Source organism: Sorex fumeus, unplaced genomic scaffold (genome assembly GCF_029834395.1).
Source record: "Sorex fumeus unplaced genomic scaffold, SorFum_2.1 ptg000072l, whole genome shotgun sequence".
Classification (NCBI taxonomy): Eukaryota; Metazoa; Chordata; class Mammalia; order Eulipotyphla; family Soricidae; genus Sorex; species Sorex fumeus.
Window position 1 is genome coordinate 26,821,608 of NW_026606129.1, and position 23,594 is coordinate 26,845,201.

The 23,594-nt window shown below is 38.1% G+C and overlaps 1 protein-coding gene across 7 annotated transcripts in view; it reads right to left on the bottom strand.

Annotated features, from left to right (window-relative positions):
• The window catches only part of THRB (thyroid hormone receptor beta), a 441,166-nt gene that overhangs the window by 248,064 nt on the left and 169,508 nt on the right, over window positions 1-23,594 (bottom strand). For all 7 annotated transcript variants that reach the window (XM_056129151.1, XM_056129152.1, XM_056129154.1 and 4 more), the window contains one exon: window positions 19,637-19,708. The gene's annotated coding sequence lies outside the window, so the exon portion shown is untranslated. The remainder of the gene's footprint in view (window positions 1-19,636; window positions 19,709-23,594) is intronic.

The window sequence follows — 23,594 nt, forward strand, 5'->3', positions numbered from 1 at the left end:
CAGCAAGTAGGGTGCTTCCTTTGCATGTGGCCACCCTGGGTTCAATCTCTGGCATCTCATATGGTCCCCTGAGCACTGCTGAAAGTAATTCAATTTGTTCAAACAAGTAAGAACAAGGATGTGATCTTTCCAGATGGCCCTATGTATAGCCCAGAGGTTATGCCTGTAGCACAAATACCGTTTGAGGGTGGGCAAATAAAGAATTCAATTAAACTGTTTACTAATAGGTTTTGCAATGCAGAAAGCTTCTTGCTCGCAGACTTTGAGTAAATTCATTTCTTTGAGATAGCACTCTTTGAAAGTCATTTTTATAAGAAAATAGAGTGAAGAATCTCTGAAGAGAATGTGCACAAGTATTAGAATCACAGGAAAGTGCCGCCTCACCCTCCCCCATACACACACTATAAGCACATAAAGAAGTGCTACAACTAAGGTGTGTGATCCAGGGTAAGCTCCATAACCAACTGTGTGACTGAGCGACTGAGCCCCACTACCAAGCATATGCAACCATTGGTTCCGTGCATCAACAGCAGCAACAAAGGGAGGTAAAGGGAAAATAAATGAAAAATAAATTAGGAGTGCAAGCATGCTAAAGTCAGAAAGGAGAAAAAAAACTTTCTATGAAGTCTTTTTTCTGCAAAGCATTGCAGAAACATGAGACAAACCAAAGAAGATCAGAAACCTCAAATCCTTGAAATCTACTGTGACTGCCACAATTGTTCAACTAAAAGGTAATAGATACTCCAGGAAAATGCAGTTTCTCTTCATTACTAAACACCCCACCACCATATTAAATCTGAACATACCACATACTTACAGAATTGGAGAATTCTCAAAATTTTTGAGTGTTTCTCAATTAGAGTTTTATAGAATTGGCACAGAACAAATCTTTGGGTACAGGACTGTCATACTAAACTGAAATTCTGAAAGTTTATAATATGCCCCATGCTCCCATCATTGTGATATCAATAAAATACACACAAAATATATATTTTTAAATAGTTAATCACCACACATGCCTTTAGCTTAAATTTGCATATTATCAGCTTATGGCCTGCACACCAGTGTTCTGATGTATTTAGTGCTAAATAAAATAATGAATGAGTCAGCACTTGAAAAAATTAGGGTTTTTCACTCCAGACCAAGGAAGAAAAACCACCAGTAGAAGAAAAACAAAAATTATATATTTAAAAAATCAATGCCAGGGGTTGGAGAAACAGTATGATAGGTAGGATGCTTTTTTCACATGTGCCAATCTGGATTGGTTCCCCAGCATCCCATAGAATCCCCCAACAATGCCAGGAATTATCCCTGAGTACAATGCCAGGAGTAAGTTCTGAGCACTTCTGGGTGTTGCCCCAAACCAAAATAAAACAAAAAATACTTTCCTAAATAAGCAAACAAAAAACAATGTCAAAGTTAATGAATTCTTCCGTTAAAACTCGAATTTCTATTCTGTTTCCATTGGCTTAATCAGTTGTGTTACTAAAATCATTTACTAGCATATCCCTGGAGATTGTACTTCAACCTTGTACCCTATCTCAGCAATTTTGGGAGCAAAGTTTTTTTTTTTAATCTGGTTTCCATTATCCTAAGGAAATGTGCCTCAAGAATGATATGAAAAACAAGTTTAGGATGTAGGGCACTGGGTAAACAATCAAAGAATTAATAGTTAAAAGTTTTTATAGTTATCTTTCACTTTGGGCAAATGACACTTATATTTTCAGTTTGTTGAAATGATGTAAACTTTCCTTTTTAAATAATTTGTATAACTCCAAGAGGTCAACTGTAGCACTGAGGTACTGTCCTCCCGTTGTTCATCGATTTGCTGGAGCTGACCCAGTAATGTCTCCATTGTGAGACTTGTTGTTACTGTGTTTGGCATATCGAATAAGTCAGATGTAGCTTGCCAGAGTTTGCTGAGCGGGCGAGATACTCTCGGTAGCTTGTTGGGCTCTCTGAGAGGGGCGGAGGAATCAAACCTGGCTCCGCGGGCGGGCCGCGGGCGCCAGACTCAAGAGGTCAACATTGAGTAAAAAAGTGAGTTGGGTCAGGGAGATATTTCAATCAGCTGGAATATTTGCCTTGCATGCAGGAATCTCTGAGTCAGTCCTTAACATTGCCTGGTCCACCAAGCAAAAAGCACCACCAAAAGCAACCTCCAAACATAAAACAAGGAGCAGCTCCTAACAAGTACGCCATGTGGCCCCAAACCAAAAACAATACAAACAAAAAATATTAAACAGAGAAAGAAAAAACAGTGATCAGGGGCCAGAGCGATCATACAGCGGGGAGGCATTTGCCTCACACATGGTGGACCTGGGTTCGATCCCTGGCATTCCATATGGTTCCCCAAGCACTGCCAGGAGTAATTCCTGAGTCCAGGACCAGGAGTAACCCCTGAGCATCGCTAGATGTGGCCCCAAAGGAAAAACAAACAAACAAAACAAAACAGTGATCAATTACAACAGCTGGGGTTATTTTGTGCCATGAGTTCAGAGAATCTGAAAGGTGATGTAGACTGTGTGTTAATATATAATCTTCTGGGAGGAAGACCCATAGTTTTGTTTTGTTTGGGTGGAGGGAGCATTCCCAGTAGCTTCAGGGGGAGGATGCAGTGCTGGAGACTGAACATGGAAACTCACACATAGAAAGGCAGATGCTGTACCACTTGAGTCACATCCCCAATCGAGGTGATCATTTTAATGGGGAACTCTTCAAGTCACTAGTCACGTATGATCACACAACACTCGACATGTGGCTAGTCTGAAGTGAGACATGCAAGAGATATGTGTCCAATCTAGACAGAATTTCAAAGACATGATTTTAAAAGAATGTAAAATATTTCAATTCTTATATTGGTTACTGTTGAAATAGTATTTGGCAATGAGTCATATAAATTGAATTTTTTTTTTTGGAAGAGAGGGGCACACACTGCAATGATCAGGGGGTTTGTTTCGACTCTGCACTCAGGAATTACTCCTGGCACTGCTTAGGGGACCATATAGTGTCCTGGAGATTGAACCCTGGTAGGCTGCATGCAAGACAAGTGCCTTTGCCCACCGTACTATTGCCTGATCCCAATGTTGTCAGATTGAAATAAAATTTACCTCTTGCTTTTCTTTCATTATGTGGTTATTAGCACTGTAGCACTGTCCTCCCGCTGTTCATCGATTTGCTCAAGCGGGCCCAGTAACATCTCCATTGTGAGACTTGTTGTTACTGTGTTTGGCATATCAAATACGTCATGGGTAGCTTGCCAGGCTTTTCCGTGGGGTTAGATACTCTCAGTAGCTTGCCGGGCTCTCAGAGAGGGGTGAAGGAATCAAACCCAGGTTGGCTGGGCCGGCTTTATGCAAGGCAAATGCCCTACCGCTATGCTTTGTGGTTATTAGAAAAGTTTTATATATAAATATATATATGTGTGTGTGTGTTATATATATCAGACTTTTCACAGATTATATTGGATTTTAGTACAAAAAAAGAAATAGTCTTAAAAATTGTCAGCTGAGAACTAAAATCAATCAATCTATCTATCTATCTATCTCTTGTTTTGGGCCACATCCAGTGGTCCTCAGGGCTAACTCCTGGCTCTTTATTTATGGATCACTCCTGGCAGGGTTCAGGGAGCTATATGTGGTACCAGGCAAGTGCCCTACCTACTGTACTATCTCTCTGGTCCTAAAACTATGAATGTATTTAAATGGATACTTAGAAAGCAAAACAACAACAACAATAACAACAAACCAACTAAAGATAAATTTGAAGAAAAAGAACCCAATCTTTACTGAAATAAAATTTTAGAGAGCAATAAGGAAAGGATAAATTTCACTTTATAACCTTTTAGCCATGAAAATAATTCAGTGTTATAAGCATAAACCCTATTCTTTTCAAAGTGAGTCTATAGGCTCTATAAGTTCAAAGAGGAATTTTAAACAATCCTGGGAAAAGTAGGCAAATGGGCTAAGTATCATTTTGTTGTTATTGCTAATCTAATCTACATGCACTAAATAACAGGGTTTATTGTCTTTACCTTGGGCCAGGTCCAGTTTCCACTGCTGTCTTATAACCCCTCCTAGGGATAATTAAAGTGGATAAAGTCTGTTAGTGCAGCTTGGGAAGCTCCTTTCTCTGCTTGCAGTTCCAGAAACCAGCATTGCACTTTGTGTCTTAGAATCCTAGGGGTATCAAAAACTCTCTCAGTTTTTCCTTTTGAACTCTAAGTTAATTGTTTTAGGGTAGAGTTGCCCAGGTGCAAAGGAATATTATTGGGATTTTTTCTCTTATAATCAAAGTTTCAACTTATCTACAATATTGTACTTGAAAACATTTCTTGATATACAAATTTGTACTTTCTGTGAACAATCTTTGGGTTCAGCCTCATGTCATTTTATCACATAGTCCTATATTCTAATTTATTATAGAAAATATCAAAGCCTTTAACTCTATCTTTTCTTAAGACCCTACCACCTTTGCTTCAGAAGTGCTGTTTGGGAACCATGCACGGGGCAGTTGTAGGTTAGAATAGATGTGGAACTCATAAGTGAATTTAGTCAGAAAAGTATTTTCCTCTTGGGCAAAGAATTCATGCTCACTCATCTCTCATTTATACTTCTACTCAAAACTTAAAGATAGTATTTTGGCACTTCTAGGACTGACTGCTGGCTCTGAGACCAGGGATCACTCCTGACATATTTTGGGGACCATATGGAATGCTGGGGATCAAACTTAGGTTGAGCCCATGCAAGGTAAGTGTCCTACCTACTATACTATTGCTCCAGTATAGTTTGAAGGTAGTCTTATTGGTCTCAGACATCCATAAAATGATTCCATTCACAGGCACATTTAGTGACTCACAGATCAAGTTACTGTGACATTATTCTCAACAAGTTGCTTTGTTCTAACAAACTGAAGTTTCAGGCAACCACAACTCTTTGGCATATTGTTGTGAATTCTGTTCTCATTATGCTCCCTGGAGCAGCATTTCCACCCCTTGAAATACCAACTGTTTCCCAAGATATGACAAGGGTTGTTAATAACTCTGTCCCAGACTGTTCTTGGAGTGGCAAGAGCAACCATACAATTTGCTAGCCACGTGGAATGCAGGGGCACTAAGGACTCCTTCTATTTTACTGTGTGCAAGAATTTCCTGTGGATCATCTGATAAGCATGGTCAACTCTGGTTGATAAAATCTGGAGAAGCCCCTAAGAGTCTGCATTTCTAACAAGCTCCCAATTAGTGCCAGTGCTACTGGCCATATTCCACCCTTTTATTAGCAAAGAAGATAAGCTCTAGGAAATTGTTCACCTTCAGAATACTGTGTGACCGAAACCAATAGCTGACCTAAGTGGGAAGGATTCTTTAAGGATCTTTGCTGAAATACTTAGGTCCACTTTGTAAACAATGATCTAAATAGGAAGACAGAAATAGCATGAGTAATAGTAGTAATAATGTGAGTCCAGGGAACAGTGTGATTGTAGGTGGGTAAGGTGCCTGCCTTGCATGTGGCTGACCTGGATTTCATTCCTGGCACCTTCTGGTGTCTATTGGGCCACACCAGGAGTGATTTCTAAATGCAAAGGCAGGAATAAGCCCTGAACATCACCAGATATGGCCTTAAAATCAAGGGGGGGGAGTAAGAATCTATCATTCCAACATTTTAGTTAGAATCTTGCAGCTGATCAAAGTTTTTAGCAAGTAGGTCTTTAAAATGTTTATTTATAAAGTGTTTATTTAGCTAGTTTGTTCCTAAATATTTCTAGAAAGGAACCTCTTTATTCCTGGTGGGTCTCTAATAATTCTGGCTGCAAATTCTAAGTTTATTCAGTAACCTGCTACATAAAGCAGTTCTCTTGAATTTTTCTGCAAAGAAGGATTTTACTAAATAAACATTTGCCTCTCAATCTATCTGTTATATAAATACAAATGCTCCCAAATAATATTTGTTTAAAGTGGAACATCTCTAACTCATTCCATGTCTCATAAGTACAAAGGAAATAACTTACAGTCATAGCAAACACAAAAAAGTTATAGCTCCTTCTATCAATTGCTTTAAAATTTCAACTTTGTGTGTCTACCAGAGCTATAAAGATACCTCAATAGACTGAGCACAAGCTTTGCATACAGAAGGCCTGGGTTTGATTCCATCACAATATAGCCCCATGATCTCTTCTAGGAGTGATCCCTGAGCACAGAGCTGGGATAGCCCTTGAGCACCACCAGGTATATACAACCCCCACCACCAAAAGTATATTATATATATATTATGCATATAACACGTTCTAGTAATTCTTTGGTATAGATAAAGTCTAAAAATAGACTGTGGAAGTAAAAAAGAAAGCCTACATATAATATTCTCTCTGTATAATAGAGATATATATATATAAATATAAATATATATAAATCGATGAACAACTGGAGGACAGTGCTATAATATGCATAGAGAGGATTCTGCCTCTTGACTATAGGTGAATGCCTTTTCTGTCCTATTAACTGATGCTGTGCAAATATAGTGCTAAATACCATGAGTGATGAGTGGTGAGAGACGAAGACCAGTCTCTGTCTCCATCAGATTTATTTTATTGGAGCGACAGACACTTGAGTAGGTACTTCCAATGTAACATGCCTATAATAGCTCTATAGAAAAATTACTATGTGAAAGGATTGCGGTCTAAAATAGAACTGTAAGACAGGAAGTGAAGAATTTCAACATACTCAGAAAAACTGAATTGAAAGACCAAGAGAATGATTTTTTTTGATAAATACCTAATTTATAGAAGATGAAGATATTTTCTGGCTAATGAACATCCACCAAAAGTCTTCCCTATTTACAAGTCAATAAATTTGCTGCTTAGATTATGAATAAGTTTCCTCCTTTTTTTTTAATTTATTTTTTTTTATTTTTTTTTATTTATTGAATCACTGTGGGAAAGGTTACACAGCTTTCAGGTTTATGTCTCAGTCATGCAAATATCAAACACATTTCCCTTTACCAATACTTATTTTTTACCATGAAGAACCCCAATAAAACCCCACCCCCCACCCCTCCCCGTCCCTGTGAGGCAGATGAATTCTAGTTAACACTCTATCTGCTTTGATTAGATTCATTGTTTCAATAAAAGATTCACCACTATTATTTAGAGTTTACCCCCCCCCCCCCCAAATCAGACATGCTGAAAAAGCATTGTGAAGTGATTTGTTTTCTACAGCTGGGTTCAAGAATTAAATGTTGGTTTTGGATTTCTGCTATTTTACCTATTGACCCTGGAAGTATTTCTACTGAAAGTCAGATAGTTAAGAAATTGGTTTCTGTGTTCTGGAGTCGTGGCCGTGCTGGAGAGCCGCTCGCGGGGGGCAACCGGTGGCCTCGGTAGGGCGTGAAGGACGGACCGGAACGCCCCCCTTCCCATGAGGTTTTAGTCGCCCCCACACCCCCGGCTCATACCTGCTGTCCACAAGGCTCCCATGTGGCCACCATCTTTCTTTCCAGAGGGAGGAGAGCGGAAGGGAGCAACACCCTTTCCCCTCTGGGCAGAAATGATTGCCTGGATTAACGCATAGTCCTTTCACTTTTCTGCTCCAAGCTGCTGGGTTCTGCATTAAGCCCTTGTGCTTCTGGGGCTGTGGCCGTGCTGGAGAGCCGCTCGTGGGGGGCAACTGGTGACCTCGGTAGGGCGTGAAGGACGGACCGGAACGCCCCCCCTTCCCATGAGGTTTTAGTCGCCCCCACACTCCCGGCTCATACCTGCTGTCCACAAGGCTCCCATGTGGCCGCCATCTTTCTTTCCAGAGAGGAGAGGGCGAATGGGGCAACACCCTTTCCCCTCCGGCAGACTTGATGGGCTGGATCAACGCATAGTCCGTTCACTTTTCTGCTCCAAGCTGCTGGGTTCTGCATTAAGTCCTTGTGCTTCTGGGGCCATGGCCGTGCTGGAGAGCCGCTCGCGGGGGGCGACTGGTGACCTCGGTAGGGTGTGAAGGATGGACCGGAACGCCCCCCTTCCCATGAGGTTTTAGTCGCCCCCACACCCCCGGCTCATACCTGCTGTCCACAAGGCTCCCATGCGGCCGCCATCCTTCTTTCCAGAGAAGAGAGGGCGAATGCGACAACACCCTTTCCCCTCTGGGCAGAAATGATGGCCTGGGTTAACTCATTGTCTGTTTGCTTTTCTGCTCTAAGCTGCTGGGTTCTGCATTAAGTCCTTGTGTTTCTGGGGCTGTGGCCGTGCTCCAAACTTAACTCTGACTTTCAGGGAGAAAGATTGGGTGGTTTACTTCTCATTGATCATTTTGTATATAGAGAGATGTCGCGCGGCCGCATAAGCGGCCGCGTGGTTTTGAGAAAAAGTCCTCGTTCCCGCATACTCGAGCTGTGTTTGTAGAGGCTTCTGGTCACCGGGGTTCCATCTGGGGGAGGCGGGATGCGGCACCTACTCCATCTGGAACTTGCGGGTGATCTCGGCTCTTTTTGGAACCTGTTTTTTCTTTTTTTTTTTTCCTCCGGGATCCCGCACCCTCCATGTGTTCCTTCTCTTATGCTGAACGCTTCAAAGATGGCCAGTTTCCTCCTTCTTACACCCATTTCAATAAACACAGTCCATCTCCAACTCTTAAAGGGGGTTTCTACAACATGAATTTTATGAATTGTAACTCCTTGGCTATTCCCAATTTTCCAAATTGCAAATTCTTGGCTATTCCCAAATAAAATCAATTTACCACAACTTCAGTTTGCCACAGTTATTCTTCTTTAACTAGCACTTGGATGAAAATGTTGGTCTCTGAGTACAACATTTCTTCGTTGTTATTTGGATCAGACTCAGTGATATTTGTGGGTTGTTCCTGCAGTGCACCATCTAGTGCCAGGGATCAAAGATGGAACTAACACATGCCAAGCATGCCTTCCAGTTCTTTGAGCCATCTCCATGGCCCCAAACATTTGTCTAATGTACATTTTTCAGCTTAAAAATTTAGTGGAAACATAGGTATGCTTGCCTACTTAATGTTTCATCAAGTTTGGGAATGTAAACTAATTTATCACAAGGACAGAAGGGAATGCATGTTCAAGGTCATGGGTGTAAGATATGAAGCTATCTTTGTCTTATTGAGCTTGAGTTCTTATGGCAGACTGAGTCTTAATAAATTCTCATGTTTTTATAGAATTGATTTCTTATGTGCCTGGCACTCATGGTTTTAAGCAGTTTATACACAGTAACTCCTCTGAAGCTTCATTGCAATTTTCTGAAGTCTTATCTCCATTTTGTGGTTGAGAAAACAGATATAGCAATTAAAAAAATTCCTCACAGTCCCTAGGAGAATATCTGTAAGATCTAGAATTTGAACCTGGGAAATCTGGTCCTGGAATCACTTTGCTACTCAAAGTGTGGTTTGTGGACTAATATATGGGCATCACCCAGGAGCTTGGTTAGCGGTATGGAGGCCCAGTAATCTTCTATATCACTTAATTCTGAATTATTAACAAGATTAATAATTATGAATAATATTCCCAGGTGATCATTTGACAGGAAAGCTTGAGAAGAATTACTCAGAGCCACCATAATACGCAGCATCTGTTGCTAAAAGCACAGCCCTCAGACCTGATATTCACCTTGACCTGAAATCCCATCCTGAAAGATTTCTATATTTTCTGTGGTTTCCATTTGTGCACTGAAGTCAGAGGTAGCACTTTCTACCACAGAGCTATCAGCATCAAACCTTTCACTCTCTTTACTGAGGCTATGCAGTCTCTAGAGAGCAGGACTTCACTCACTAAAAATGAGTGAGGTGACTCTTCTGCTATGTCACTGGTGCTTTGTCCACCTTGTTCCTTCTTTTATTGATCCATTCTCTCTCTATTTCTCTCCCACCCACACCCTTATCTAGAGTAATGGCAAAAACCTCTCCTTGTCTTCATAGAAACAGACCCACTTTCATTCAGATCTCTTGAAAATTTCTCTTTTTACCTCCATGCTTCCATACTCATTGGTCAAGTCATTTTCCAAAATAAATACAATTTTCTTCTTTAGAGTTCTGTTGCTAATTTCACTGCTGCCAAGGATACTAATTATCACTGACCATTTTTTTTAGTTTTGTCCTAACCTATTTTTTATTGTGAAATATAATACACATACAGAAAACTGCATGTCTGTTAACCTTATTTTACCTTCAATTTATTCTCTTTGAATTTTGGTGGGTTATATGTGGTTTGGGCCACATCCAGTGATGCCAGAGCTTGACACCGTGTTCAGGGATCCCTCTTGGTGCTGTTGGGGACCTATCTTCAACTTATTAAGTTCAAGTTCTTAACAAAGAGGATTAATTGCAACCTCATGTGCTGTGATGGGAATTCACCAGGGATCAGAATCATGCAGGGCTTTAATTTCATCCTATCTCTCTAATCCTCTCTTTGAATTTTAATTGAAGAAACAGTGGTTTCCATAAATAGCATATTAGGTAAATACACGAACCATAATATTCAGTAAAATTATCACTTTATAATTAGTAGTCTACAATAGAGGTTCTCATCCAAGACCCACATATCCCTTCTGGGGACCCAGGATATTCCAAGAGGGTCAACCAGTAGAGTGTGGAGTCATAGAAGGAAACAAGGTTGACAGGGAACCATGGTTAGAAAAAGGTTGAAAAACACTAGCTACAAACCCAAGATCAAATGAATCAAAACAAGCTTAAACTAGAAAACTAAAGGTCCTTGTACAGTATATTGCTAAATGGGTTACAGCGAACTGTCTTTTACTCCAGACTACCAGAATATCAAACAGGCAAATGCATTTATAATACCATATTCCAATTTTGTGTCTATTTGCTGCAAAATACATATTATACTAGTTCTGATTTAATGGGAAATGCAAGATATAAATGAGAGTATTTTGAATTTAATGGGAACATCTAGATAAAATGAATAATTGTACCACTTCCTATTTAGTCATGGTCTGCGTTTTCAGACTGTGGATTAAGTTCCTGCTTCCTGCTTTTATCTTTGAACCTCTTTCAGACAATAATAAAAAGAAATAGAAGAGAAAAAAAGCCAAATGTATCTGACAAACTCTGTTACTTATTAATCACTTTCAAAGATTTTCTTTGAGAAAAGTTTCTACTGGTAATTAAATAACAATCTCTAGAATATGTTTGATACACTGCACCCTCTGACCTTATGAAAGTTGATAACTAATGGTTGGCAAGAAACCTGTTCTATCAAATACTTTTTTTCAAAGAAAGAAAAACTGCACTAAAAGAAGTGCTTAGTTTATCCTCATTTCATTGCAAATAGTTTTAATGAACAGGCTTGTAGAATCTTTTGATAGCCTTTCCCACTATAACATCCTTGCTCATTTCCTTCATTGATTAATTTCAACCTCAAAGCTATGCGTGTCAATGCTTAAAATAGAAATTGTGAAAAAAACTCTTTATACAGGTATAAAACTATAATGTAGCCATTGTCTAGAGATTAAACAAATCGGATTCTACAATAACACTAATTTTTTTCAAAACCCAGTTAAATGTTGAAAATAGGTTTTAAGATTATTAACATTCCCTATCCATTCCTCTCAAAATATCTTTATTCTTCTAGACCTGATTCAATTCTGGTTTCCCCAATAATAGTCATATGGGCTCTTGAAGCCACTACTAGTGTATCCTTTTCTTGATATCCTATATCTGTACTCTGCTCCATATAGATTTTTAGAAAACATAAATATAATTAACTAAAATTATTATTTACCTTTTCCTTCGTATATAATTGCCCAGTTAATTTTTTTGAAAAGTATAGTTAGCTATATTTTTGTACTTCCCATTGGCATAGTGTGGGATATTGCATACATTATGAAGTTAGTAAATATTTATCAAAGGATTTATTTGCCTAAATAGAGCTGGTTACTAGCTGTTCCATCTATTAATAGGGAAAACACAATCCTAAACTAGAAATTAATTGTACTTGCTATAATCTCCTCACAGTTCAAGAAAAAGCTGCCCAATCAATAAGGGTATTCATGAAATAAGACAACCTAACATTCAAAACAACTGCAAAAACTTTTGATTAAAATAAACCAGGTCCTTTGACCATTTTGCAGAATGAACACTTGTCAAAGAATGATTTTGTCTGTCTGAATGAATATTATTATGTATTTAGGAATTAGCAAATTTGAATTTTTTTTAGTTCCAGCAATAACTTGCTATGAAATTCCTGGCAGATCTTAATGACAAGGATTTATCACATTCACTAGTGGATAGTAAAACATTCTAGGTTCCATTAAATTATTATAAGTTATAATCAGACCCTGCAATATGATTTAATTAATAAGGTATTTTAAAAAGGCAAGCTCAGAAACTGAGAGATAAGGTAATTTTAAAAGTAAAATAAATAGGGCTGAAGTGATAGTGCAGGGATTAGGGTGCTTATCCTGCATGTGGCTGACCTGGGTTGGATCTGGGAACCTTTCAATTCCTCTCTCTGAATGAAAAGAGCACCTATTTCACTATCTCTTTCCTTTCCCTCATCTCTTTGGCCAGGCTAGCCACTATTTTACAGTTTTTTTTCTCCTACATGTTTTTATACTTCCACCACGTAAGTATATATGGCCCCTGAATATTGTGAGGAGTCATCCCTGAGCTAAGATTCTGAGGACAGCCAGGTTTAGCCCAAAAATCAAATAATTAAAGAAAAGTAAGAGTAAGACATATTAATAATGTGGGCAAGGGAATTCCTAGCTCGAGTTGGATCTCATAGTATGTACTTTACTTTAATATGTACTTTAAGACCATCTAGTAGATGGTCTATTAACTAATTTTTCTTTGGTGATAGGGAGTGGACCCTGAGCCTCACACATGTAAGGCATGTACTCTACCACTGAGCTACTTCCCCAGCCCTGATTAGGGAGCTTAGGGAGAGAGAAGATGTAAGTGATTTGTAAGAAGATTGGGATGGGTGAAGTAAAGAAATTCAAGCACTCAAATCTTTTTGCTTATGCAAAGGTCATTTCTCTCATTGAAATATTTAAATTACAAAATATTACATACATTCAAAGGGTATAAAAAAGGATTACAAAATTCTGTACCCACCATTCAAACCCTGTAACCACTATTCAAGCAAATTTGCTCTACTTGCTTCATCTCTTCCTTCACAAGAAATAAAGTACAACAAAACACTACGACCTATCTCATTATCTCTTTCCTCTCCCTCCTCTCTGTAGCCAAGCTAGCCACTATTTTACAGTTGGTTGTTTTTCTCATGCGTGTTTTTATACTTCCACCACGTAAGCATATAGGTATTTACTTTTTAATGAGAGACTTTGTCCAGAATATCACAGTAGAAATTACAACACTTGCCTCAGCAGGCTTCCTGAGGAGACTCCTGAAGTAGCAGGCAGCCAATGCCAACCAAATCTGTCGCTCTTCCACGTTTGCAGGCAAGAACAGGGCTCACATTAGCTTTAAAATTGCAATCTGTGGGGAGCTAAAATTCAAACATCTGGGTATGCTTTTTTAATAGTAGCTGACTTTAAGAGGTAAAATGGAAAATTGCTTCTCCTTTGCAACCAGAGATGTCAAACACAATACCAATAAAGTTGTACCTACAAACTTAAGTCATTTTTATCCAGCTTTGTCACTGCATGCATACACAAGGATGTGTGCATATGTGGGTTAATTAAGTTCCACGGGTGCAAGGTGTTCCAGAACAGCTGCTTTGGGAATTTCTTGATCTATACTTCCTGCATCAGAAATGGGTGATAATTTTATCCTTTGCAAACTGGAAAGACATTCGTTGTAGCTCTCTGGGGACTAACATTGATAGCATCTGGAAATTCAGAGTGAAAAATTTACAGAAATAGGGTTAGCAAACTAATGATACTTTCTTCAATTTAAAGAAGTAGTTTCTTATGATAACTTTATATATCTTTACAATTTCTTTTTATTCTCTTTAAAATTCTATAATTTGCCTTTTCTTTTTCTTTTTTAATGAATGTCGAAGTTTGAACATTATTGTCATTGGTGGCATAGAACGTCAGGATAATTACATGTTATGTTTTATGCTTGCATGCATGTACTTATTTAGATATTACTTGTACATTGACAATAAACAATAGCATCAACATCAGAGAGAAAAGCAGGTATCTTTTTTATTTATGTAGATTTTTTCTCCAAGAATTTACCTAAATGTCCATTGAATTGTGATTCACATATATGCATATGTTTATGCATACATGTATATATAATGTATTTTATATATGCACGTGTGTTTGTTTAAAAAATTTTGAATTGTTTAACTAGTTAACAAATACAATATTTTTTGGTCAATCATTTTTTAACAAATTCCACCACATTCATCTCTTCTCTCCTGTCTTTGATATCACCTTATTAATAAATATAAAGCCTATCACCAGCATCTGGAGTCCTCAACACTACCATTTATTAGGCCCTCTTTTATCCAACTTGCGGTTGGTTCTGAGCTCAGTGCATCTGAACTGTCACCCTGGTTAGTCCTTTACATAATCAAAGATGTTCTAATAGATGCCTAACTGAGACCAGGTCAGCCAGGTGCCTTCACTGACATTCTCTTATAAAATATTACTGTACTTTAGAACTGCAAGACACCTGGCTAAATTTTCCAGCTTCTTTTGCAACTAGAAGTTGACAGAATAGGTTATAAAAAGAAGTCATTGGGAGGGAATGCTAATAGAATCTACTACAGAGTAAAAAAAATGGTTGTTAATCAATGACATTTTAATTTAGTTTATTTGCATGGAGAGATGGGTAGAATATATCCAGTGGTTCTCAAGGTTGTCTCCTGGCTCTCTATTCAGGAGAGACCACCATCAGTTCTAAAGGGATATGTGTGAGGAGTCATCCATATGTACGCAAGTGCCTTAACCCCAGGACAATATCTCTGATCCTGGTAATGGATGACTTTCATGCCTTCTTTTCTAACATCTGTGCTGCCCTAGAATTGTGTGTGAAGGCTACAGCTCCAGTAGTCATCGAAACCAAGAAAAAACATTGTGGGTAATATTGTATGGTTAGGAACCAGAGTGATAGTACAGTGGGTAGGGTGCTTGCCCTGTGTGCCTTTGATCTGGCTTCAGTTTCCTGGCATCTCCTATGGTTCACTGAGCACTGCCAGGAGTGATTCCTGAGTGCAGAGCTGGGAATAAGCTCTGAGGAAACTGGGTGTGGCCCTCAAGCAAAAACAAACAAAAAAATTGCCAGTTAAGAAGATGGTACTACATGGCCAGAGAGATAGCACAGTAGAAAAGGCACTTGCTTTGCATGCAGCTGACCTGGCCTTGATCCCTGGTACCACATGAGGTTCCCTGAACTCTGCCAGGTGTATTTCCTGAGCACAGAGCCAGGAGTAATCCTGAATATACTGGGTTTTCCCCCTCAAAACTCATTCCCCCAAAGAATATGAATTAGGTGAGATCAATTTTAAAAACAAATCTCCAAAATATAACCATGATAATATACATATAAGCATAAAAAGTACTGATTAAGCATTCTACGTCCTTCTAATTTTTGTGCCAAGTCTTTGAAAACCTATACAGGGACTGGAAAGATAGTAAAGTAGGTAAGGCATTTGTCTTGCATGTGAACCAATCTTCGTTTTGTCCCCAACAATGCATATAGTCCCTTAAGTCCTGCCAGATCCTTGAGCACAGAGCCACAAATAGGACCTGAGCACAGCTGGGCTCTCTTACTCTCCCTGCACCTCTCACTAAAAACAGAGAACAGAACTACAGATAAAGGTACTTAAATCCTTTATGGCCACAGAACCACCCTTAACTGCCTCGAAGAAAAAAATTATAAAGTTATAAATATATAAAAATTTAAAAAAATATAAAAATATAAATACCATGGTATTTATAATTCTTTGGGGCGTATAGAGAGACCTCCAAAAAGAAGTTAATTCTCTCCACAATTGAAGCTACTTCTCCAATCTAGCTAATACAGTATGCTGATTAATTGTGATTCATGGTTTCTCTCCTGAGAACAGAGCTTTATAGATAATCTTAATTAAAAGCTGTCTTTCCCTCTGACTATAAAATTGTTAGGCTTTTATTCTAAATATTTTATCCTATTTCATTTTTTATAAAGTGAGGATAATACTACTACTAATAATATATTAAGTTGCTTGATATTTTTCTTTCATCCTTTTTTTGGGGGTGGGGGTTGTTGTTATTAGTCCAACAGCACAAACTAGACAAATAGTTGGGGGAAGGAAAATGAGATAGTACTCAAATCAATATTTTCATACTTTAAAGAGTTCTTTTATAAATCATGATGGTTTAAAAGATTCAAGTTGATGGTTTTGAAAAGTCAGTGGGGAAAAAATCAGTAGATTGGAATTTAGTTATTAACATTTTACTCTCATTCTCATGAATAGCTAAATAGATAAATACACACATGCATGCATAACTTTTAATAATGTTGGCTGTAGAAGAATTGCTTGTTCCAAGTTGCTGGAATGGAGAAGACAAACAGTTTTGTCTTGGTGCTTTCCATTAAGATAAGTTGACTCTTAATGACTCACAGTTCCTTCCAAATGGACACAGAGTTGCAAAGAAGCAAATCCTGCTTATACTCTTACATGGTATAATTATATTTATGCTCATATGCCCATTAAGCTAAATTGGTTGGATAAAAATCTTGCTAAATTAATTTGACTCAATTAGGAAATTTGTGTTTATGTGCAGGCAAGGACATTATGTGCAGACTAAAATATATCTGATTATTTTAAATTTTTTTTGTGGGTGACTCAGTTTTGCCATAACTTCATGAATGAACTAAATTTTTGTAAATGTGGATCCATCTTATGAGTTAAATAGGCATTGGTTCTTTGTTGGGAAATCACTCAATAGAAAACTTGTCCATTCTGAAGAAAAGAAATACAATCTTAAAGGCAAGAATATTTGAGCATCTTTACTTCCTCCTACATTACCCCTCTTGCCACTTCCTACAACTGTCATCTTCTTTTCAAAACATTTTCCTAGATCTTCTCAGTCTGTTTTTCCATCACACACTAATCAGCCCAACAGAGATGGCTACTGTTTCTTATCTGCCCGAGCCAATGTCCTGAGCTGTGCTTTAACCCAAATGATTACTTTTCCACCAGATTTCAGAAACACATATATAATGAGAACTAAACATGATGGGATCAACATATTTTAGAGGGAAGAAAATGCTTTGTGGAGTGATGTTCTTGAACCTTTTTTTATGCCTACAGATCTGCATCAGTTTTGCATATTGGTCCAGCAACTGGTAGTTATAACCAAGGGGGTTAAACTCATTGTTTTCCACCTTCCTACATCTGTGATCTGAAACCAGTCCATGGATCAGTGGTTGAAGATCACTCTTCCAGAGGGTCAAAATGCCAAAAAGCAAGGACACAGGTATAAAAGCATTCATTTGAGTGTATGTGACATATGCCTCAGGCAAAAAGACAACCTAAAAATAGCCAATGTTACAGGTGTCAACTTGAGGCCAGTCTTCTAACCTTCATCACCATATCTTCCATTACTAAGATGTAAGAGAAGGAATTTTGTATTTTAAGAGGTGAGGGAAAAGCATTTAGATGTATTGAGGAACCAAAGTTTATTCTATGACGAACTCTCAGAGCATAATCAATAGTATATGTCAAAGTAATGGAATCATCAAATATTGCAGTTGGGGGGCAGAAGAGATAGTGAAGAGGTTAAGGTGCTTGTCTTGCATACAGCTCACCCTGGTTCAGATCCTTGCTCCAAATATTGTCCTCCTCCTTCCCCACGTTCCCCCTCCCCCCAAGCACTGCCAGGAATGATTCATTAACACAGAGCAAGAAGTAACCCTTGAGCACAGCTGAGTATGGCTTAAAACCAAACCAAACCTAACCAAACCGAAACAAAATTGACCAGGGGATTTTCTCTACTAGAAACCACAGAACCTGTCAGCCACTTTACAGGACAGAAGACCCCAAAGGAGATTCACTGGTTCATTTGGGTAGAAGTCTCTGAAATTTGTCTTCTAGCTTGGGAGGTTACTGAACAAAGAAAAGTGTCAACTTGAGGATGTTGGAAGAGCAGCATGCTTTGCTATCTTCACTACACTAGTAACCTTTACATAACGACCTTAGCCCAACTCAGTTAATGGCCCACATAGATTTACAAACATTCATTGGTATTTTCAGAATTTAAAGAAGTTCAGAAATATTTTCATTTCCTACATTCTTAATGTTTTGGCTTAGTAATTTTCTTGTTGTAGTTTTGAGAAATGTTATGTCAGCCACACATCTGTAGACATTTAATCCCTCTCATAAAATCTTCCCTTGCAATCCCCACTTTGTGATGAGGTAATCACTCCCTTGAGTCTTATCACCCTATTGGCCAGACCTTTCTTGGGACTATATGAAAATGTATTAATACAGTATGTGCTCTTTAGTGTCTAAAGCCTCATATTTTAATCATCCACAACAACTTCTGTTGTTTTCTTTCTCTTTACAGTGATGAAAGAATGAAGCAGAAGTACCCTTGGGAATCACAGGCTTCTGGCAGTGTTGGTAACTTCACAGTACCTTGATTGGGGATGGGTGAAGACGAGGTGTAAGAGGGGGTTTCTGGCCACCCTTCTAACCTTCAAACAGAGCCACTGTACTTTAGCTTGCCTTATAAACTCAGGTTCATTGGAAGATTTCATTGGGGAAAAGGATTCTTTGTTCAAGGGAAAAAAAAGTTAGTGAAGCCCTGGTCTAGACATTCCCAACTAATCTCTTTTCCTTGAACATTCTATAAATTACAAACAGTGTTTTCTGATAGTAGAACTGTGGCTGGGTCCCTGGAGAGAGGGCCGGGAGACAGAGGCAGCCAGGCTGGGGCCCCCAGGGAGGGTTGGGCATTGAGCACTGTAATCTTAGCACCAGTTACAATCAGATAGTGCCACCCCACCTGAGGCACCCAGACAATAGGCCAGAGGCCATGGGCAAGGAGAGCCACAAAGACAGCATTCAAAAGGCACAGTCAACCAGCATTTCTATAGACTCCCTTTGGGCCCTTGCCAAGGCTGAATGTCACCTTCCAGCTAGAAAGTCATTTTTTTCACGGTTAACTTTTAAACTGCTAAAAATAATAAACACAGAAAGCAAAGTGCTGACACAAACTTCACTGCAGAGGCAAACTGAAACTGTTATTATAATAATGTAAACAGACAGAGGTCTAAACTCTAACCACACGTTCCCAAGGGACTGCTTGGTATGGCCAAATCATTGGGGTGCAGAGGGGGAATTTAGGGGATTTGGAGGGCTTGGTTAGTGAAGAAAGCAGTTTCACTGCACAGGTGCCCACACTTTAGTGGATCTTCTCTAACCAATGACAGCGGAAGTCTTGAGGCTTTTTTTTTTAACAAAGAAAAGACAGATTGGAGAATATTGCTAAATCTTTATACATACTACTTTTTCCACACCAAGAGTGAAAATGGATTTCTTTTTCTCCCTGTTTCATTTGCAATCTACTCTTCTCTCTCCTGAATTATCAGAGCTCAAAACCACATTAACCAAAGTAGCAATGCCACAGCTTAGTAGATATATCTCACAGTGCTAAAATGTGACAATCACAAATATCATAAATCAGCAGATTCAAGTCAAACTAGTCATCTGACCTTCTGATCCATCAAATCACGTGTAGAACTTGGCACCCACACAGGACAGCCAATGGAAGGGAAACCGTAGATCTGGAAAAAAAAGAAAATACAAGAATATAAATGAATATGTTATTTTTTCTCCCCTAAGTTCCCCAACATTTGCTTAATCTGTATCTGCTCTTCTTTCTGTGTTTAAATAGAGTCTGGTTTCAGACTGTCTCTGACTTTAAATAAATGCAAATAGACTTAGATAAATCTTATTTCAAAGAGAAGATGATTTTAGAGAAAAAAAATTTGAACATGAGTACTATAACAACACATTTAGATGCATGCAATACTTGTGGACCCCAAAGTCTGCTTTTCAATGACTAGGACTCAGAAGTTTGGGATTCTCAGGTTGTGGATATGAACAAATGTCTTAAGCAATTTAGAAGTTTTTTGGTGCCATGCATGTCAGGGCTTGGACCTGGCTCTGCTCTCAGGGAGATCCACTCCTGGCAGTGCTTGGGAGAACATACAGGGTGCTGGTAATCGAACCCAGGCTGACTGAAGGCAAAGGCAAGTGACTTACCCACTGTACTATCTCTTTGGTTCACAATTTAGAAAATTTTTTGTTCTAAAGGGATTAGATAGTTCTGAGAAAATGGTTTCTGAGATAGGTCCTAGATAAAAGCTGCAGTGGTGCCATTATGGCGGCAGAACCATATGGCACCTGGAATGCAAGGTAGGTTATGTATCAGGGTATGCATGAGGGCATCAGGCCAGTGCTATCTAGATTTAGTTGAGATTATATTGGTGACATTAATAAACAACATGAGAGACAAACTCTAGCACCTTCTCATACAGCAGCTGATGTTACCAAGGGTCTGTCTACACAACAATTTGAAAGCAGTGAAGAAAGCAGTTTCACTGCACAGGTGCCCACACTTTAAACATGAGTACTGCCATGTTTAAAATCCCCCCCCCCCCCCACACACAGTGTATATGTGTGTGGGGGGGGGATTTTAAACATGGCAGTACTCAGCAGCTATTCCTAGTTCTGGGCTCAGATGCTGGGGACTAAAACAGAGTTTATCACATGCAAGACAAGCACCTTACCTCTTGTATTGTCTACCCAGCCCACAAGAAACTGTTCTTTTTTTTTCTTTTAAATCTACTGTGATCTTAGAAATTAATTTGCTCTTTGTGTAAAACTTATAAATCATAGAAAAACAGAGGTTACTAGAACAAATGTCCGAATTCCCACTATTTCAAAGGACCACTAATAGTATTTTGTTATATCTGCTATTTTTAACATAAAAAATAGAGCTTAGGTAAAATTTCCTTGCACAACCCTATTCCAGGAACAATTCATAAATGTTTTCTTATAGTTCGCCTTTAAAAAATCAAATGTAATATGTGTATCAGAAACAATGAACAAAGTTACCTGCATGATAGGAATGGATTATTTTGGTTCAACATTGGTATGAGAGAGCTCACCATGTTGATCTGTAATAGCTCATTCTCTTTAACTGCCACATTGAATAAATATAGGCTCAGCCATTGTCTTTTCACCCAACACCCAACATTTATGATACCATAAAAACACTTGTTATATCATTAAAGTGATTGTTGGTTATGTGTGGGTGTGCATACGCTTATATGTGCAAATTTTCTCTGAGACTGACTCACATCTCAAGATGTGGCCTTATTGTTGGTTCTTCTACACTACAATTCCATGCAGAATGTTTAAAGGCAACACATAGTTATAAATGATTCTGCTTGTTATTATTTTTGCTCCTTTTAGAGAATACTGGAGAGGACTTTGGGTTGCATTTGTCTAATTTCTTCAAAGTTACTCTCGCTGCTCGTCATAAATCTTCAAATCCCAAGCCATCAATATCACATCACTATTTGCTAGGCAATCAAAAATGGTGGTATTCATATAGGCCATTGACCAAATAATTTAAGAAGAATATTATAAACTCCAAAAGACTAAACTTGAAAGAATGGTGGAAGTTTGTGCTTCTGTTGTGACTTAATGATGAATGAATATAATGCTAACATTTAAAAACAGTGTTTTTTAACATAATATTGAATCGATTTATTTTTGCAGGTATGAATAATCTTGAGTTATACCCTGAAAATATGTTAATTAATGTGACCTAGTAAAATCCTAAAAATTATTTTATGGTAATTGATAATATGTATCTTTATATCTAACATTTATAAGCATTTATATATGAGCTGGACTCTGCCAATTATCTGATTTAATTTCACTTAATTTCAAATAGCAATTGTATAAGGCAAATATTATTAATAACCCCATTTTTCAGATGAGAAGGTTTAAAAATTTACCTGAGGTCAAGTAGTGAAGAAGGAATTACCAAGAGATTTTACTCATATAGTATGAAATCCTTAGTTTCATTCTGAATTTCTGAGAACAGGCTCAGATTTTAAAGATGAAACTGTGGAAAAGAAAGCTGAAAACCTGCCATTGATGGGGCGTCCTAATTTTGCTCTAATAGAAAGAAATAACATCTCTTTCAGAGTATACCTAAAGGTAAGAACAAAACAGAGGGGCTTGGAGCGATAGTACAGTGGGCAGGGCATTTGCCTTGCAGGCGGCCGACCCAGATTTGGATCTCAGCAACCCATATGGTCCCCTGAGTACTGCCAGGAGTAATTCCTGAGTGCAAAGCTAGGAGTAACCCCTATGAATTGCTGGGTGAGACACAAAAAGCTAAAAAAAGAAAAAAAGAATAAAACAGGGTTTCCCAAGTACACAAGTTCAAACTGATATCCTGGAGATGGGGGAAATTCAAAGACACAGGGTCAAACCCCAGGCTCTATCAATTTAAACATACCCATTAAAAATTCTTTTCTTCCTAGAAAATAAGGAGCTCTAAATTTGCTTATGGCCCAAGGAGAGAGACCAATTTGTTTATACAAGATTCAAAGCAAAATGAGAATCACCCCCTGGAACAACTTTAGCCCAGAATGTGTGTTCTTAACACATTTTTAATTGGGGCACAAATATATTAACAGTGTGGTAATTTTGCACTTTGAAAAGAATTTGTTTTATAACTAATTCATATTTATAATTGGAATACATTTATTTCTGGGCATGAAACAGTTCATTTTGTTACACCATCTGACCTCAGGTGAGGTTGGCAAACTTTCTCATGACTGCTCCCAATTAATGCAAATTGTAGGTTAAAGAATAAATAAAGTTCCTTTAACTTGGTTTACTAATATGTTATTTATAAATGACTCTTGGTCTATTTTTTCAGTATTAACTGTACACAAGTGAGGATTAGAGCAAACAAGCAAAATATAACATAAAGGTTATTGCAGTTTTTATTATAAAAGGGTCACATCATGATAAAAAGATGTCATCTATATATCACCTATTTATCTACCTATCATTTGTCAATTTATCTAAACAGCCTCAGCCCTCTCATCAAATGTTATGGATCCTAATATAAACTGTTTGCATTGCATTAATGGCCTAGTTTCCTCCTCCTATGTAGCTATTCCTTTAACATGTAACTGCTGTTCCTCTAAAGAAGAGCAGTCTATTTTCCTCTCCTACAAGATGGAGGTAGCATTTCATATTTCCAAGATACATATTGATTTACTAAACCAAAAAGGTCTAGAATGAACACATGCTGTCTCCTCAGTTAATCATGGATACCACTAGTCAAAATCAATGTTTCCTTACTGCTGAGTCCAAACACAATCTTCAAATTCTCAAGTAGTATACCAGTTAACCTCTGTCTTTTTCCAGAGCAATTTTTATTATTTATTTTGTGACTTTTAGATTACAAAGACGAAGTACTCAAGAATCGCTTTATTTAGCAAAATGTATCATATACTAATATGCTCTGTGTACACATATTTACGTGCATGTTTCCGCATGATGGAAACTTATTGATAAATGGACAGGCCACTAACTAGATTTTGCCAAAGTTCCTAATTCTACATCATGTTAACT